Source organism: Anolis carolinensis, chromosome 3 (assembly GCF_035594765.1).
Source record: "Anolis carolinensis isolate JA03-04 chromosome 3, rAnoCar3.1.pri, whole genome shotgun sequence".
Classification (NCBI taxonomy): domain Eukaryota; kingdom Metazoa; phylum Chordata; class Lepidosauria; order Squamata; family Dactyloidae; genus Anolis; species Anolis carolinensis.
Genome location: NC_085843.1, coordinates 8,797,839 through 8,816,466, shown reverse-complemented (window position 1 = coordinate 8,816,466; position 18,628 = coordinate 8,797,839). Strand labels below are relative to the sequence as shown.

Here is an 18,628-nt window from a genome sequence, read left to right as displayed (position 1 = left end):
TTTCCAACAGACCTCACAACCTCTGAGGATACCTGCCATCGATGTGGGAGAAATGTCAGGAGAGGATGCTTCTGGAACATGGCCAGACAGCCCGGAAAACTCACCGCAACCCAGCTGGAGATGATTTATATAACTTTAGGTAGACATTGAAATAGTTCAAGGTTTCCTACCCAGTTGTTCTGCCATTCATCTGAATGGAGACTGTGGTCAAGAAATCAGAAGAAAACTGGAGCAGACAGCGATGGGGGAAGGTTTGAATAGTTATAAATTTTAAACTGTATTGAAATGCTTTTGATATAAGCCTCTTTAATTCTCTTTGTGGAGAGGAAAAAGCTGGGTATAAATAAACACAAACACCACCACCACCACCACCACCACCAACAACAACAACAGACAAAAGTTCCTTCTCTCACCCTGGACCTCTCACGGATATATAAATATCTCTTGCTTAGTTTACCAATATACCTCACAACCTCTGAGGATGCCCTCCATAAATGTGGGTGAAACGTCAGGAGAGAATGCTTCTGCGACATGGCCATACAGCCTGGAAAATGCACAACAACCGAGTGCTACTGGCCATAAAAGCCTTCGACAGCACAACCATAACAACAACAACAACAACAACAACAACAACAACAACAACATGGAGGAACTGATCAAGAACCTAAAGTGTCAAATAGCAAATGTCACAGTTAGGATGTTCCATGCTATCATATTTCCCATGTTGTATCATTGACTGGGACAAAATACAAATATATGGGTCTGGGATCAAATCAAATCAAATTGGCTGGTAGTAGATTCGGGCCAAAAGCAAAAAGTGCTATTTCACACAATGCATAGGCTAACTAGAGCAGTTCATGCTATGATAATCAACAGCTTCAATGCTTTTTACAGGCATTACCAGGATTTGTATGACATATACCTAATCATAATAATTTTGCAAAATTATTATGGTTAGATATATGTCGTACAAATCCTGGTAATGACTGTAAAAAGCATTGAAGCTGTTGATTCCAAAAGTTGAAGTCAACTGAGTGGCAATCGCCAATAGAGTTGGATAAAGAATAGAGCGTTATTCCCGTATCCGCAGGAGAGACAATGCAGGACTTTGTGTGAATGGTGTGAGTGGGATTCTGGAGGGTAGGTTTAAATGTATTTTTTTTTATGTTCCATGACACCAAATTTAATTTATTTTACATTCTTACATTCCCAACGTATTGTATTTGCTTTAATTATATGGTGCCACGTTTGCTGTTAGCTACCTTAGAGTCCCTATATCAGGATGAAAATAAATTAATGCACAGTAATCATGTGCATACATGAAACCCTGGTCAATAGTTAACATATTGAACATGAAGCTTCCAGGAGAAGAATAGCACAGAGACATTCTGGAGTGCCGGGCTGTGGCGCAGCTGGTTAGTAACCAGCTGCAATCACTACTGACCAAGAGGTCATGAGTTTGAAGCCCGGGTCGGGTTAAGCCCCCAACCATTAAATAGCCCAGCTTGCTGTTTACCTAAGCAGCCTGAAAGACAGTTGCATCTGTCAACTAGGAAATTTAGGAACGCTTTATGCAGGGAGGCTAATTTAACTAATTTACAACACCATAAAACTGCCAGCAACATGTGGAAAGGAATGAGGAAGCGCAGCACTCAGTGTCACTCGTGGACGGTGAAGCAACAGCTCCCCCTGTGGCCAGAATCAAGCATAACCTCATGAAGCTGGAAATGTGTCTGTGTCTCTGTGTCTGTCTATATGTGTCGTATGTCTAATGGCATTGAATGTTTGCCATATATATGTGCATTGTGATCCGCTCTGAGTCCCCTTCAGTGTGAGAAGGGCGGAATATAAATACTGTAATTATATATATATACTAGCTGTGCCTGGCCACACGTTGCTGTGCCTAGGACTTAATTTTTCTTTTCTTTTTGTTGTATGAACGTAGAGGCGTGGATGAGAGGTTGTGCTGTCAATTTTCAAGGTTGTGGGGCGTTTAGTTTAGTTGTTTTGTCCGGTGCCGTGATTCCATTACACACACACACACACACACACACACACACACACACATATATATATGAATGAAAGGGGGTCGTAAGGAAGAAGGAGCTGCCTTGTTTTCTGCTGCCCTGGAGACTAGGAGTTAATGGAGCCATGGGTTCAAATGACAGGAAAGGAGATCCCACCTGAACGTTAGAGTTATAATAGCTCACATTAGACATACTTACCGATATGTGCTTGTTGTAGAGGTTCTAGTTCTTTACCATCCATGCAATGATCCAAATCCTTTCAACTTGACTTTTCTCTCCTGATTGCCCTACAGATACCTATTGCGGCACATCCAACTACAGGAGAACAATTGCACAAATCTATGCCACAAAAAATGCCAATTTTTGGCTCTTTCACTTAAAAGGTGCTTTTTAGGAGCAGATATTGAAAGGTGCCAGGCCTTTGTCATCCAAGGCACAATTCGAGCCTATATACCAGAGTCAATCGGAGACTCTTATCTCATCACACTGGAAACCTCATTCCACCCAGACCAGATTGTCGAGGTTTTTCCGTCAGACATCGGTGGCACAAATCTTTCCCTGGACGTATCTTTCTCAGCCTGCGGGGTCAAGAAGCGGCTTTAGAAAAATACATAGGGGGAAGTGAGGAATCTTCACAAGCTGAGCCTTGAGCTTGGTGCAAACCTGGTGCTGCTCAAGGCTAAATAATATACAGGTATACGGAACAACAGACTGGTTCAAGATTGGGAAAGGAGTGTGACAGGGCTGCATCCCTTCACCCTCCCTATTCAACTTGTACGCAGAACACATCATGCGACATGCGGGGCTTGAGGAATCCAAGGCCGGAGTTAAAATTTCTGGAAGAAACATGAACAACCTTAGGTATGCAGATGATACCACTCTGATGGCTGAAAGTGAGGAAGAGCTGAGGAGCCTTCTCACCAAAGTGAAAGAAGAAAGGGCAAAAGATGGGTTGCAGTTAAACATCAAGAAAACCAAGATCATGGCAACCAGACCGATTGACAACTGGCAAATAGAGGGAGAAAACGTGGAGGCAGTGACAGACTTTATATTTCTAGGCGCGAAGATCACTGCAGATGCAGACTGCAGCCAGGAAATCAGAAGACGTTTCCTTCTTGGGAGGAGAGCAATGGCCAACCTTGACAAAATAGTGAAGAGCAGAGACATCACACGGGCAACAAAGGTCCGCATAGTGAAAGCAATGGTATTCCCCAGAGTAACCTATGGATGCGAGAGCTGGACCATAAGGAAAGCTGAGCGAAGGAAGAGAGACGCTTTTGAACTCTGGTGCTGGAGGAAAATCCTGAGAGTGCCTTGGACCTTGGCAAGAAGATCCAACCAGTCCATCCTCCAGGAAATAATGCCCAATGGCTGGTCACTGGAGGGAAGGATATTAGAGTATTTTGGCCACATCATGAGGAGACAGGAAAGCTTGGAAAAGATCACGATGCTGGCGAAAATTGAAGGAAAAAGGAAGAGAGGGCGACCAAGGGCAAGATGGATGGACGGCATCCTTGAAGGGACTGGCTCGACCTTGAAGGAACTGGGGCCGGTGACGGCCAACAGGGAGCTCTGGCCTGGACTGGTCCACTAGGTCACCAAGAGTCTGAAACGACTAAACGAATGAGCAGCAGCATTCCAATGCAAAGTCAGATTGTTTTCCCCAGACTCCAAATCTAGGCTTTTTCTGTGCCCCTCTGTTTCTGCAAGCAATCAAACCATATTTTTGGAAATTATAGAATCATAGAATCCTAGAGTTGAAAGAGACCTCGTGGGCCATCCAGTCCAACCCCATTCTGCCAAGATGAAGGAAAATCTCATTCAAAGCACCCCCGACAGATGGCCATCCAACTTCTATTTCAAAATCTCCAAAGAAGGAGCCTCCACCACACTCCGGGGCAGAGAGAGAGTCCCACTGTTGAACAGCTCTCTCACACAGTCAGAAAATTCTTCCTCATGTTCAGGTGGAATCTCCTTTCCTGTAGTTTGAAGCCATTACTCCACATTTTAGTCTCCAGGGCAGCCGAAAACAAGCTTGCTCCCTATGACTTCCCCTCATATATTTATACATGGCCCTTGTCATGTTTCCTCTCGGCCTTCTCTTCTGCAAGCTAAACATGCCCAGCTCTTTAAGCCGCTCCTCCTAGGGATTGTTCTCCAGACCCTTGATTATTTTAGTCTCCCTCTTCTGGACACATTCCAGCTTAGAGTCAACATCTCCCTTCAATTGCAGTGCCCAGAATGAGACACTTTGTGAATCCAGGTGTGGTCTGACCAAGGCAGAATAAAATAGAATAGTAGCATGACTTCCCTGGATCTAGACCAATGATGGGCAAGCATTTGCGCTTGGTGTGTCAAAATTCACCAAAAAACCTAGTGTGACTTGGGTGGTGTGTCACTTCGAGAGAAAAAAAACCATAATTTCGCAATATGTATAGTTTAAATAACAAAAATATATAATTGTAATATATAACTGTATTTAATAAATCAAAAACCATTTACCACCATTATTTCCATGTACAACAATCTATGGTACCTCTTGCAGTTTCCATGCTGATTTCTCTCTATTCTAGTTTCAATGTAGTCATGAATAATGAATCTCTATATATAAAAGAGTGATGGCATCAGGGCAGCGGACAAAACAACAAAACTACAGGCCCCCCAACCTCGAAATTTGACAACACAACCCATCATTCACGGCTCTAGGTTGATACAACAGAAAGAAAAGAAAAATGAAGTCCTAGTTACAGGGAGAGGAATAATAGTTTTTATCCAATTGCTGCCAGTTTGAAGGCTAAGCTCCGCCCACTTGGTCTCCTAGCAACCTACTCCGCCCAGGGGACAGGCACAGTTAGGCCTCACTTAGGCCTCTTCCACAGATTATCAGATTTTAACTGGATTATATGGCAGTGTAGACTCAAGGTCCTTCCATACAGCTATATAACCCATTTAGAATCTTATATTATCTGCTTTGAACTGGATTATCTTGAGTCCACACTGCCATATAATACACTTCGGTGTACATACTAAATATAAAGACAACCATACAACAGACATTCAATACCACCACTACCTCAACAATTTCTCACCAACACCACCAGACAACGCCACAGCAACGCGTGGCCGGGCACAGCTAGTAATAATATAATAGTAATAATATGATAATATATTACAATTATATATATATATATATATATATATATATATATATATATATATATATATGTAATGTGCATAATTCCCATGGACTAAACAACAAAACCACTAGACCAAATCGCATCAAATTTGGCCACAAAAGACATAGTCATCCAATCAATCTGCATGCGGCAGCGGGTCAGCATAAATGGCTAGGCGTCAGTGCTGACATGCGTGTCATAGGTTGGCCATCACTGATCTAGACACTAGACTCCTATTGATGCAGGCCAAAATCCCATTGGCTTTTTTTTAATGCCACATAGCATTGTTGGCTCATGTTTAACTTGTTCCCCATGGGAATTCCATGTAGAAGAGAGGGAGGACAAGAAAATAAAAGAAAGGAGAAGAGAGGAGTGTTGGAGAGGAGAAGCAGGGGAAGGAAAAGCAAGGAACGTAGAAGAGAAGAGAGGAAAGGGAAAGAAAAGAAAGGAGAGGGAAGGACAGGAGAAAAGGGATGGAGAGAGGAAGGAAGGAAGAAAAAGAGGTGCCAGAAAAGGGTCAATAGGAGAAAAGGGGTTGACAGTATTCACGTCTTTCTCTCATGTAAGTTTTCCAACTTCTATATAAACGACCGAATCAGAGATGCCCAGTATGCACAAGGGAACCCCTTCCTGGACTTCACATTTTTCCTGGAAGAATGGCTGGACTTCAGGATCGCTGCCTGGGGTGTTTCCCAACTCTATGACTCAGAATTTTGTTCAGCTCTTACTTATTATTTCATATGCCCCGATATTTCACAACGATGGCCAATTGACACCAGAATGTAGCCTAGATGGCAAAGGTTATTAATGCGGAGAGAAGCAACAAGATAGAAGAGATTGCAGCAGTTTGCTTTTGACTAAACCAGGCATGGGTGAACTTTGGCCCTCCTGGTGTTTTGGACTTCAACTCCCACAATTCCTAACAGCTGGTAGGCTGTTAGGAATTGTGGGAGTTGAAGTCCAAAACACCAGGAGGGCCAAAGTTCACCCATGCCTGTTGTAAACACCAAAACTCCCATAGTTTCGTAGCATCGAACCATAGCAATCAAAGTAGTGCCAACTGAATTAATTCCAGAGCGTATATGGACTCTGAGAGGTAACATGATAATTAACTGATGTCGTGAAGATGGAGTTGATTTGTTTTCTGCTTCCCTAGAGCTTAGAATAAGAACAGGTGGATTCAAATTGCAAAAAAAGAGATTCAAACTAATCGTTAGGAATAACATTTTAAACATAAGAGCTCTCTGACCATGAACCAGACTACCTTTGTAGGGTGTTGGGCAACCCTCCTTTAAAAAGTGCTTGGATTGACATCCTTCAGGAGAGCTTTAGAGGGTTGGATTAGATGACACTTGGGATCTGTTCCAAGTCTCAGATTCTACAATTTGATGGTCTAATCGAACATTGGATGGGCATCTTTCAAGGATGCTTTAGTTGGGTGTTCCTGCGCGGCTTTTGAGGGTTAGACTAGATCGCCTTTGAAGTCCCTTCCAAAACTAAGATTCTTTGATTCTTTGAAGATTAGATGGGCATCTTTCAAGGGTGCTTTAGCTGGGTATTCCTTCATTGTTTTAGAGGGTTAGATAACCTTTAAGGTCCCTTCTAAAGCTAAGATTCTATGATTCTTTAGCCCAATAGAAGGTTGGATGAGTATATTTCAAGGCTTATTTAAGTGGGTGCTCCTGTATGGTTTTAGAATGGCCTTTGAAGTCCCTTCCAAAGCTAAGATTCTTTGATTCTTTAGTCCAGTAGATGGTTGGATGGGCATCTTTCAAGGTTTATTTAGTTGGGTATTCCTACATGGCTTTAAAGTGTTAGACTAGATGACCTTTGAGGTCCCTTCCAAGTCTAAGATTCTTTGATTCTTTAGTCCAAAAGGAAGTTGGATGGGCATCTTTCAAGGGTGCTTTAGTTGGGTGTTCCCGCATGGCTTTTGCAGGTTGGACTAGACCAGTGGTTCTCAAGCTGTGGGTCCCCAGATGTTTGGTCCTTCAACTCCCAGTAAAATGGCTGGGATGTCTGGGAGTTGTAGGCCAAAACACCTGGGGACCCACAGGTTGAGAACCACTGGACTAGATGGCCTTTGAGGTCCCTTCCAACTTGGCTAAGGATCTTTGATTCCTTAGTCCAATAGAAAGTTAGATGGGCATCTTTCAGGGGTGCTTTAGTTGGGTGTTCCTTCCTAGTTTTAGAGGGTTGGACTAGATAGCCTTAGAAGTCCCTAAGATTCTATGATTCTATAGTCCAATGGAAGCTCAGATGGGTATATATGAAGGGTGCTTTATTTGGGCATTCCTGTATGGTTTTAGAGGGTTGGACTAGATAGCCTTTGAGGTTCCTTCCAACTCTTCTTTAGAACAATGCATCTGGAAGGAGGTCCAGCTGGATCACATACTAGGTAAAGGTTTTCCCCTGACGTTAAGTCCAATCGTGACCGACTCTGGGGTTGGTGCTCATCTCCATTTCTAGGCTGAAGAGCCGGCGTTGTCCATAGACATCTCCAGGTCATGTGGCTAGCATGACTGCATGGAGTGCCGTTACCTTCCTGCCGGAGCAGTACCTATTGATCTACTCACATTGGCATGTTTTCGAACTGCTAGGTTGGCAGGAGCTGGGGCTAACATTGGGCGCTCATTCCGCTCCCAGGATTTGAACCTGGGACCTTTTGGTCTGCAAGTCCAGCAGCTCAGCGCTTTAACACACTGTGCCACCAGGGGCCCCATGGATCACATATTAAAAAAAGGTAAAGGTTTCCCCTGACGTTAAGTCCAGTTGTGACCGACTCTGGGGGTTGGTGCTCATCTCCATTTCTAGGCCGAAGAGCCGGCGTTGTCCATAGACATCTCCAGGTCATGTGGCCAGTATGACTGCATGGAGCGCCGTTACCTTCCCGCCAGAGCGGTAACTATTGATCTACTCACATTTGCATGTTTTCGAACTGCTAGGTTGGCAGGAGCTAGGGTTAACAGCGGGCACTCATTCCGCTCCCGGCATTTGAACCTGGGACCTTTTGGTCTGCAAGTCCAGCAGCTCAGCGCTTTAACACACTGTGCCACCAGGGGCCCCATGGATCACTTACTAATCAGTTCCAATTGTTGCAGAGGTTTCAAGAAACCGTTTTTCCAAACTTTGCCTGGACTTCCGCACCCCAAAAGCACAATCTCCCCTATGGAGAGAAGAATGACACTCACCTATATCTAGCTGGGATAACCGCCTTCCCTTCCTTGGGGAACCTGCAATTTCCTGGACTAAATCGCAGCTCCACGCGGCTGATCTGACTGCTTCTGCTCCTGGCAAAACGTTGTCAAGTTTGGTGGGACGACTGCCCTCCGGCAAAACTCTGCCAACAACTGCACCGCGCTTTTATCCGAAATTGACACATCCATGGCTTCCTTCTCCTTTGTGAGTTGCATTATGAAGTGTCCCGAAGGGGAAATGGGGAGGCGGGGGGGGGGGGGGGGGCAGGAAAGGAAGTTGCAAGTTTATTCAGCGGCTGCCACTCCCTCCGGTCACGGCTGCGAGAGAATTACACAATCATTTCTGTGGCAATTAATCCCCCAATTCATTGACGCTTTTATGAAAGAAGAACAGACTTAGCAATCTGGGCACTTTTCGTTTTCGCAATGGCCCGGCTAACTGGCACCTTGGGAGGAATTCACTCGAAGGCTGCTCTATGCCTTCGTTGCTTTCCGGTCGTTTCTAATTTGTGGTGACCCGAAGGCAACCCAATCACGGAGTTTTATGGGGCTGAGAGAGTGTGACTCACTCACCCCAAGTCACCCAATGGGTTTCCGTGGCCAAGCGGGGAATCCAACGCAGAGTCATAGTCCAATGTTCAAACCACAATGGATAATAATGATAATAGCAGCCAATAGACATTTCCTGGCCTTCTTTCAAATAATTTTGGCCATTATTAGATGGCCATAGTCCAATGCTCAAACCACGATGACTCGCTTTTCTGTGTTATCTTTTACAAAACTGTGATTTAGACATTTTGTATTATGCAAGTTGGCTTGAAAGCCTCTGGATCAGCAATACAAAGAAACATCATCATTGTGTTTGACAACACAATGATGATGTTTCTTTGTATTGCTGATCCAGAGGCTTTCATGGCTAGAATCACTGGGTTGCTGTGAGTTTTCTGTGCTTTCTGGCCATGTTTCAGAAGCATTCTCTTCTGACGTTTCGTCCACATCTATGGCAGGCATCCTCAGAGGTTTTGAGGTCTATTGGGACCAAACAAATGGGGTTTACATATCTGTGGAATAATGTCCAGGGTGGAAGAAAGAACTCTTGTCTGTTGGAGGCAAGTGTGAATGTTGCAATTGATCATCTTGATTAGCACTGGATAGCCTTGCAGCTTCAAAGCCTGGCTGCTTCCTCTCTAGGGAAGGCCCACCATGTTGGACGACACAGAGAAGCCACTGAAATCCATAAGCATGTGGGCAATTTCAACAGAAGGAAAGAAACCATGAAAATGAACAAAATCTGGCTACCAGTATTTAAAAAAACTTCAAAATCAGGCCATAAATAAAGAACAACACCAAGAAAACAGGGGAATTCCAGACAGGAAACAACCAGGGCCAGCTAACACCTCCCAACAAAGAATTTCCCCAGGCAGGAAGCAGCCAGGCTTTGAAGCTGAAAGGCTATTCAATGCTAATCAAGTTGTCCAATTGCAATATTCACACTTGACTCCAACAGACAAGAGTTCTTTCTCCCACGCTGGACTTTCCACAGATATATAAACCCCACTTGACTAGTTTCCAAGAGACCTCACAACCTCTGAGGATGCCTGACATAGATGCGGGCAAAACGCCAGGAGAGAATGCTTCTGGAACATGGCCATGCAGGCCGGAAAACTCACAGCAACCCAGTGATTCCGGCCATGAAAGCCTTTAACACCATATATCGACAAGAATATATTTTCCCACACTTTGCAGAAATGTGTAATATTCCACTATGGAGAGGTGGGCAGTGCCATACACAAGGGAGAAAGACCATATTCCCTTCTGCTTTTGTGCTACTCTGCATGGTGTTATTGTTCTGCTGTTGCTTTTTTGTGGTCAAACAAATAGGGTCAGCTTGGATGGGAGACCACCAGCAATGACCAGGGACTGCATTTCAAAGGAAGAAATTGTCACCCGCCTTCGAGCATTCCTTGCCTTGAAAAAAACCTTTGAAAATTGTGGGTTCATTGTAAGTTGACTTGAAAGCATCCCTTTGGACACATTTTTTGGTGTGGGGAAGATAGGAGCAAGCATCGGTGCCTCTCCAAAATTACACCCTTTCCCCAAAATTATGGCTTGTTTCATCCATAGCCCAAAACCAGATGTCTGGTCTCACATCCTTTTGCAGAATGTAAATTCAGGGAAGGCATGTTTGTCTGTTCCTTGAGATTATTTTGAGACTGGTACATAATGAGAAGACAGCTTTTCCCAAGCATCAGCTTTTATGATTCAGTGCTTTTATTTCCTTTGATACGTCAAAAAAAAAAGTTCCTTCGCAAGGGAAGCTCGGATGGTTTCCCTCTTCATCTTGTACTTCAAAGGAATGGGACAAAGCTGGGAAAATGTATTTTATTTACTAAAACTGTCAGGGATATTCCAGGGAACTTTCCCATCACGGATGTGAGTTATTCTAACTCTATGGTGCTTCTTCTGTCCTTTTGTTGGTCCTGATGTCAGTTGCGGTAAATACACAAAAACATACAATGCGTTTTGTCAACTTTCATGGCCAGCATCACTAGGTTGCTATGGGTTTTCTGGGCTGTATGGCCATGTCCCAGAAGCATTCTGTCCTGATGTATCACCCACATCTATAGCAGAACCAACCTGAACACAGCATATTATTTGAGAACACAGTAATGCTGGACCACTCTCACAACCACCATGTCAGACGACACAGAGAAGCCACTAAAATCCACAAGCATGTGGACAATTTCAGCAGAAAGGAAGAAACCGTGAAAATGAACAAAATCTGACTACCAGTATTACAAAACTCTAAAATCTGGACAGTAAATAAAGAACAACACGCAGAAAACAGGGGAATTCCAGACACGAAACAATCAGGGCCAGCTAATCACCTCCCAACAAAGGATTCCTCCAGGCAGGAAGCATCCAGGCTTTGAAGTTGCAAGGCCATTTAATGCAAATCTAGGTGGCCAGTCAAACAGATAAGAGTCCTTCTCCCACTCTGGACTTTCCACAGATATATAAACCCATTGTCTAGTTTCCAACAGACCTCACAACCCATGAAGAGGCCTGCCATAGATGTGGGTGAAACGTCAGGAGAGAATGCTCCTGAAACATGGCCATACCACCCGGAAAAATCACAGCAACCCATACAATGTGTTATGATGCTATATGTAATGGGACCCAATGGGGGAACGTGTAATTTAATACATATATATTATTTATTAAACTCAAAGAACAACTCTGTGGGAGCGTCTAGATCAGGCATGGGCAAACTTTGGCTTTCCAGGTGTTTTGGACTTCAACTCCCACCATTCCTAACAGCAGGTCTGGATCCTCCTGTATAATTCTATGGACAAAGTTGAACTAGAGATTCCTAGAAAGAACATACTAATTAAATCCACGAACAATCAAATCCTCAAAGGTAAAAAGTGTGCCCTCAAGTCACTTATTGACTTATGGCAACATCATGAATTTCATGGGTTTCTGCAGGCAAGAAAGACTCAGAGGTGGCTTTCCTCCAATACAGAGCAGGAATGGGTAAACTTGGGATTTCCAGGTGTTTTCGACTTCAACTCCTACAATTCCTAACAGCTAGTGGGCTGTTAGGATTGTGGGAGTTGAAGTCCAAAACACCTGGAGGGCCCACTTTTGCCCATGGCTGCAATAATGCCTGGGATTTATTGGTTATCTGCCATCCTGACCTACCCTGTTTCCCTGAAAATAAGACATCCCTAGAAAATTAGACCTAGTAGAGGTTTTGCTGAATTGCTAAATACAGTATAAGGCCTCCCCCAAAAGTAAGACTAGTAAAGTTTTTGTTTGGAAGCATGCAGGATCGGTAAATGTACATATCATAGATCGTTGTACATGGAAATAAAGGTAGTAACAAGAAATAATAATAATATAATAATAACTTTATTCTTGTATCCCATCTCCATCTCCCAGAAGGGACTCAGGGCAGCTTACACAGGGACAAGCCCAACAACAACATAAATTTACATATGAACAGCTATTTAAAACAGTAATTTAAAAACAGTATAGCAATAAAATATAATATAGAAATTCTTGAAAGGATTCACAGTTTGGTTACGCTGGTTTGTGATGACAACTACTGTACAGTAGATAATAAATTTTCATTTTTAAAAAATTCAACCATAAATGTGAATTGTTCTTTGTGGAAAAATAATAAATCCCCTGAAAATAAGATCTAGCACATATTTGGGAGCAAAAATTAATATAAGACACTGTCTTATTTTCGGGGAAACAGGGTTAGCTTCCACGGTCAGGCAGGATCTAGTGCCTTTGGATTTAGTTTGCTTCCTCCATGATAATATAATCATATTACACATCAGAATGGCTGGTGAAACCACCCCAGTTATAAACTGAATATTGAAGGGGCTAACCAAGATGTTGAATTTGGGTGAGTCCAGCCTTTTAGATGACCACTAAAGATTTGGATTAGTGTTTCTCAAACAGTGCTTTTCCAGGTGTTTTGGACTTCAGAAATCCCAGCCATTTTACCAGCTATTAGGAACTGTAGGAGTTGAAGTCCAAAATACCTGGAGGGCCCATGCCTGTGCCAGAGGAGCCAAAAGCTAAACACATTGTACGTTTAGAAGGTTTATGGAAGACAAGACAAGAAAGGACACATTAGGAAGGTGAAAGAAGCAAGAACTACAGTTGAGTCAAACCTCTAACGTTTCCTATAAATTTTAGTTGTTAGTCCTAGGAGGAGTTTGAATTTTGACTTTTATTACCTTATTAAATTAAATTCCTGGTTAACTGTTCATCTGTGTAAATACAACTCTGTTCGTGGCAAGATTTGAGCACCTTAGCTCAGGAGACAGAACGATAATGGCTTGATGGTGAGATGCAGCTTCCACTGAGAAGAAAGAAAACTGTTCTGTAAACGTCAAAGCATGATGATAGCATCACAGAAGGAACTCCAAGGGCCATCCGGTCTAACCTCCTTCAGCCAGGCAGCAATGCACCACTGAAGCACTCCTAACAGATGGCCATCCAGCCTCTGCTTAAAACCTCCAGAGAAGGAAGGAGACTCCACTGGACTCCCAGGCAGTAAATGCCACTTATCAATTCCCTTAAGTGTTGAGTTCTTCCTCATGTTTAGGTGGAATCTCTTTCTCTGCAATTTGATTCCATGGCTTTGTGTCTAAAGCAGCAGAAAACAAACTTGCTCCTTCCACAACATGGCCTCCTTTCCAACATTTCAGTCTTCTCAAAGCTTAGGAACTTATGAATTCCCTCAATCTTGACACTTTCTTCCTATGGATGCAGATTATAAAAGCATTGGCTTTTTTAGCTGCCGCCGCACAGTGTTGACTCTTATAGTTTCTGGTCTATTAAGACTCCTGTTTTCCTTGGAAGAGCAGTGAATCTATTACAGGGTTTGAATGGCCTCTAAGGAGCTCTCCAATATGCTGAAACAAGGCAGAAATGGATTGCAAAACTTTGGAAAGCTCCTTCAAAACCTGGAGTGGATTCTCCACCCTACTGACACGGACGCTGCAAGCTGTTGCTGCAAAATTGTGAATGTGAGGAGTTCCTTGTCTCCATTCTAGTTTAGGAAAAAGTAGCGAGGGTATATTGTGGCATTTGTGTGAACACAGAAGTGTGTTTGATTTGACTATGTCTTGCCTTATACCATCTCCACACATTACATAGAGCGCAGGCAAAGTTCTTAACCATTAAAGAGATCCAGGGCAGGGGAAGAATCTCATGCAAATTCAACAGTCTCGTGAAAAAGAGGCATGTTTTACCTCCTGCAGGTGAAAGCAATGCCCCTTTAAATTGAATGTATTTCCGATGCTTGGAAGACACTTCAAAGAGGTAATGCGCATATAGTAACCCTGCTCTATTTGAAAATCCAACTGGTTAAAAATGCATACTGCTGGGATATATATATATATATATATATATATATATATATATATATATATCCATCTCAAAGATGGATGCAGCTGACAACTTGCAGATTAGCAAACAGCAAGGTTTCTCTACCTGGTATCCCCAACTGAAGAGTGACCAATATTGTCAACAATATCTTCAAGAGCTAACGTCTGCAGCCCTGAGGAAAGCATTCACAGCCCTGCGCTTCCAAACAATGCCATCCAACTAGCTAGAGGGAAGATACAGAGGGATCCCCTATGTCCAACAACTTTGCATTTGTGGCACGGAGGAAAAAGAAGATCTAACACACTATCTGTTACATTGTCCCTTGTATAATGATCCTAGGAAAAATCTCCTGGGAACACTCTTGGAAGAAAGGGCAGCATGGCAACAATCTGCTGCGATCTGTGACTTGCTAGCAGATCATTCCAAAAACATAACACATAAGGTGGCTACATTTGCAATCGCAACCCAAAAGTTCAGAGCTAAAGTAGCAAAATCCATACTTGAGGTCAGAAATGGAAATGGAAATGGTTTGGGATGATACAAATCAGACACTGTCCTTGTTATGTTTCTGCCATCATAATTTTAAGAGCTAGTTTTAATTTTTTGAATAAGTTTTAATGTTTATATTGGAAAGTGTTTATAAAGGTTGTATATTATTGATGTCATGGCCTATGGCTAGTACATTAAACAATTCATTCATTCATTAAATATATGCCAGCTGAATCTTCTTCCAAGCCTTAAAGGAATGTCCTCCAAGGGAAAATGCATACATTTTCAATAAATGTAGTCAGTATATATATATATATATATATATATATATATATATATATATATAGAGAGAGAGAGAGAGAGAGAGAGAGAGAGAGAGAGAGAGAGCGAGAGCGAGCGAGCGAGCACAATGGGGAAACAGCTGTCAATTTGGGGAAATCAATGCATGGATTAGAAGAAATGGCATTTTCAAAATGCAGATGTACATAATGGGAAAATCTCTGGGTTTTGCAATGCAGCAGAAAACAAGAACAGAAAGAAAACACAGGGGAGATGTCGAGAAAGATGACATCTGTGGGTGAGATGTTCTTGGACACTAGCTTGGAGTGCATCTATCTCCATTATAGAAGTGATACAGTTTGAGCTGCCAGGGCTCATGCGATGGATCCTGGGTGTTGTAATTTGGTGAGATACCTACACTGAGTCATGATAGTAAAAGTGGTGCTAAATGGCATTCATTCTACAGTGTAGATCTCCACAGGTTTGGCTACTCCAGCATCATATGATGGTGGAATTTAGGGGACTCTCATTCATTGGAGGCTTGGATGCCCACCAGACACGGATGGTTTCATTATAGTCCTCTTCATTGGAATTGGTTGCTTTGGAGTCTCAGTCTTTGCAGGCCTTTCAACAATATCCACACTGTACAATTAGTGCAGTTTTACACCACTTCAACCGACATGACTCAATGCTGTGGAGACCTGGGAGATGTAGTCCAGTCAGGCACTAGCACTCTTCTGCAGGAACCAGTTAGTAGGCTAACATCTATCATATACTGGCTACAGGCTCATGCTGGGGGACCTACAAATGGCTAAAGAAGTAAACCGTTCTCAACCTCATGGAGTGGACGAAGGATTCAGGGAAATCCAACCCCAAATAGAGAAACAAGTCATTCAGCAATACCTGGCTGCTCTAAATGAATTCAAGTCCCCAGGGCCAGATCAACTACATCCAAGAGTATTGAAGGAACTAGCTGAGGTTATTTCAGAACCACTGGCAATCATCTTTGAGAGTTCTTGGAGAACGGGAGAAGTCCCAGCAGATTGGAGGAGGGCGAATGTGGTCCCTATCTTCAAGAAGGGAAAAAAGAACGACCCAAACAATTACCGTCCGGTCAGCCTCACATCGATACCAGGCAAGATTCTGGAAAAGATCATTAAGGAAGTGGTCTGCGAACACTTAGAAACAAATGTGGTCATTGCTAATAGGCAACACTGATTTATCAAAAATAAGTCATGCCACCCTAACCCTAACCCTAACCCTGATCTCTTTTTTCAATAGAGTTACAAGCTGGGTAGATGTGGGGAACGCTGTAACTGGATTTCAGTAAGACATTCAACGAAGTCCCCCTTGACCTTCTGGCAAACAAACTAGTAAAATGTGGGCTAGACAAAACTACAGTTAGGTGGATCTGTAATCCTGGAAAGAAGTCGCGAGTGGAGTGCCATCAATAGGGTTCCGTCCTGGGCCCGGTTCTGTTCAACATCTTTATTAACGATTTAGACGAAGGGTTAGAAGGCACGATCATCTGGTTTGCAGATGACACCAAACTGGGAGGGATAGCCAACACTCCAGAAGACAGGAGCAGAATCCAAAATGATCTTAATAGACTAGGGAAATGGGCCAAAACTAACAAAATGAAGTTCAACAGGGACAAATGCAAGATACATCACAGAAAGAATGGAATGCAAAGATACAGAATGGGGGACACCTGGCTTGACAGCAGTACGTGTGAAAAAGATCTTGGAATCCTCATGGACAGCAGTTAAACATGAGCCAACCATGTGATGCGGCTGCTAAAAAAGGCAATGGGATTCTGTCCTGCATCAATAGGGGAATAGCGTCTAGATCCAGGGAAGTTATGCTCCCCCTCTATTCTATTCTGCCTTGGTCAGACCACACCTGGAATCACACTGTGTCCAATTCTGGGCACCGCAGTTGAAGGGAGATGTTGACAAGCTGTAATGTGTCCAGAGGAGGGCGACTAAAATGATCAAGGGTCTGGAGAACAATCCCTATGAGGAGCGGCTTAAAGAGCTGGGCGTGTTTAGCCTGCAGAAGAGAAGGCTGAGAGGAGACATGATGAGGGCCATGGATCAAGAGGTAAGGGGAAATCATAGGGAGGAGGGAGCAAACTTGTTTTCTGCTGGAGACTAGGACGCAATGGAGCAATGGCTTCAAACTACAGGAAAGGAAATTCCACCTGAACATTAGGAAGAACTTTCTGACTGTGTGAGAGAGCTGTTCAACAGTGGAACTCTCTCTCTGCCCCAGAGTGTGGTGGAGGCTCCTTCTTTGGAGGCTTTTAAGCAGAGGCTGGATGGCCATCTGTTGGGGGTGCTTTGAATGTGATTTCCTGCTTCTTGGCAGGGGGTTGGACTGGATGGCCCATGAGGTCTCTTCCAATTCTATTATTCTATGATTCTATATCTAGGAATATCTAGGTTTTCCAATGCAACTCTATGAAGGACCACACCAATCTGCCAAGTCAAATCCTGAAATCGTTCATGCCACAAGCCATGGTTAGATCTCACTTAGCAAAAGAGGGATCAAGTTTTTGACTTAATTGCATTGCAGATCGAAGCACAGAGACTCTATTTCAAAGGTTTATTGCATATTATTAAAACTGGAAATGCAATTTATCCCTAAATATATATGCATGATTTAATCTGAGTGGCCTTCTCCACCGGGTAATGCAACATTCCCCAAGGCTATGTATTACTCACCACTGTTTGACTTCAGGAGGTCTAGCAGCAAGCGGAGATCAAGGAGGGCATCCCAGCGATGGCAATGCCAATGACGCCTCTCATAGAAGCACTCTATATAGGCGGCCCAAGGAAGCCAAACAAGGATGTTGGCAAGTCGGGCACCAAGGCACGAAACCCAATGTTTGAGAGATAGAATCAGCAAATCTGACCTGTCCAGTGACCACATCCTTGTGCCACACAAAGCCTGGAACACAAGGCTCAGGCTGCAAGCAGACGCCAGGGGATAAAAGACCCAAGAGAAGGAAGTGGAGCCAAGCTCGGCTTTGAGATGAGAGACACAGAAACAATGGCAAAGGCAAGATAAAAGGAGCCATGTGGCATTAGAGTCGAGTTTCTATTTAATATTAATAAACAAAGGGTGAAAAATGATAGATTCTTATGTATCATGTTATTGGGTTGCTGTGAGTTTTCCAGGCTGTATGGCCATGTTCCAGAAGCATTCTCCATTGATGTTTCACCCACATCTATGGCAGGCATCCTCAGAGGTTGTGAGGTCTGTTGGAAACTAGGCAGGTGAGGTTTCCATATCTGTGGAATAATGTCCAGGGTGGGAGAAAGCACCCTTGTCTGTTTGAGGCAAATGTGAATGTTGAAATTGGCCATCTTGATTAGCATTGCAGCTTCAAAGCCTGGCTACTTCCTGCCTGGGGGAATCTATTTAATATTGATTAAAAAGGGTGAAAAATGATAGATTCTTATGTATCATGTTATTGTGTTGCTGTGAGTTTTCTGGGCTGTAAGGCCATGTTCCAGAAGCATTCTCCACTGACCTTTCATCT

At 43.3% G+C, this 18,628-nt stretch overlaps 1 protein-coding gene across 2 annotated transcripts in view; it reads right to left on the bottom strand.

Moving 5' to 3' along the window:
* The window catches only part of p2ry6 (pyrimidinergic receptor P2Y6), an 81,507-nt gene that overhangs the window by 11,407 nt on the left and 51,472 nt on the right, over window positions 1–18,628 (bottom strand). Inside the window, exon 1 of one of the 2 annotated variants that reach the window (XM_008117765.3) lies at window positions 8,395–9,183. The exons of the other annotated variant lie outside the window; for it this stretch is intronic. The gene's annotated coding sequence lies outside the window, so the exon portion shown is untranslated. Of the gene's footprint in view, window positions 1–8,394; window positions 9,184–18,628 lie in introns of those variants that run through there. 2 annotated transcript variants of the gene reach the window in all.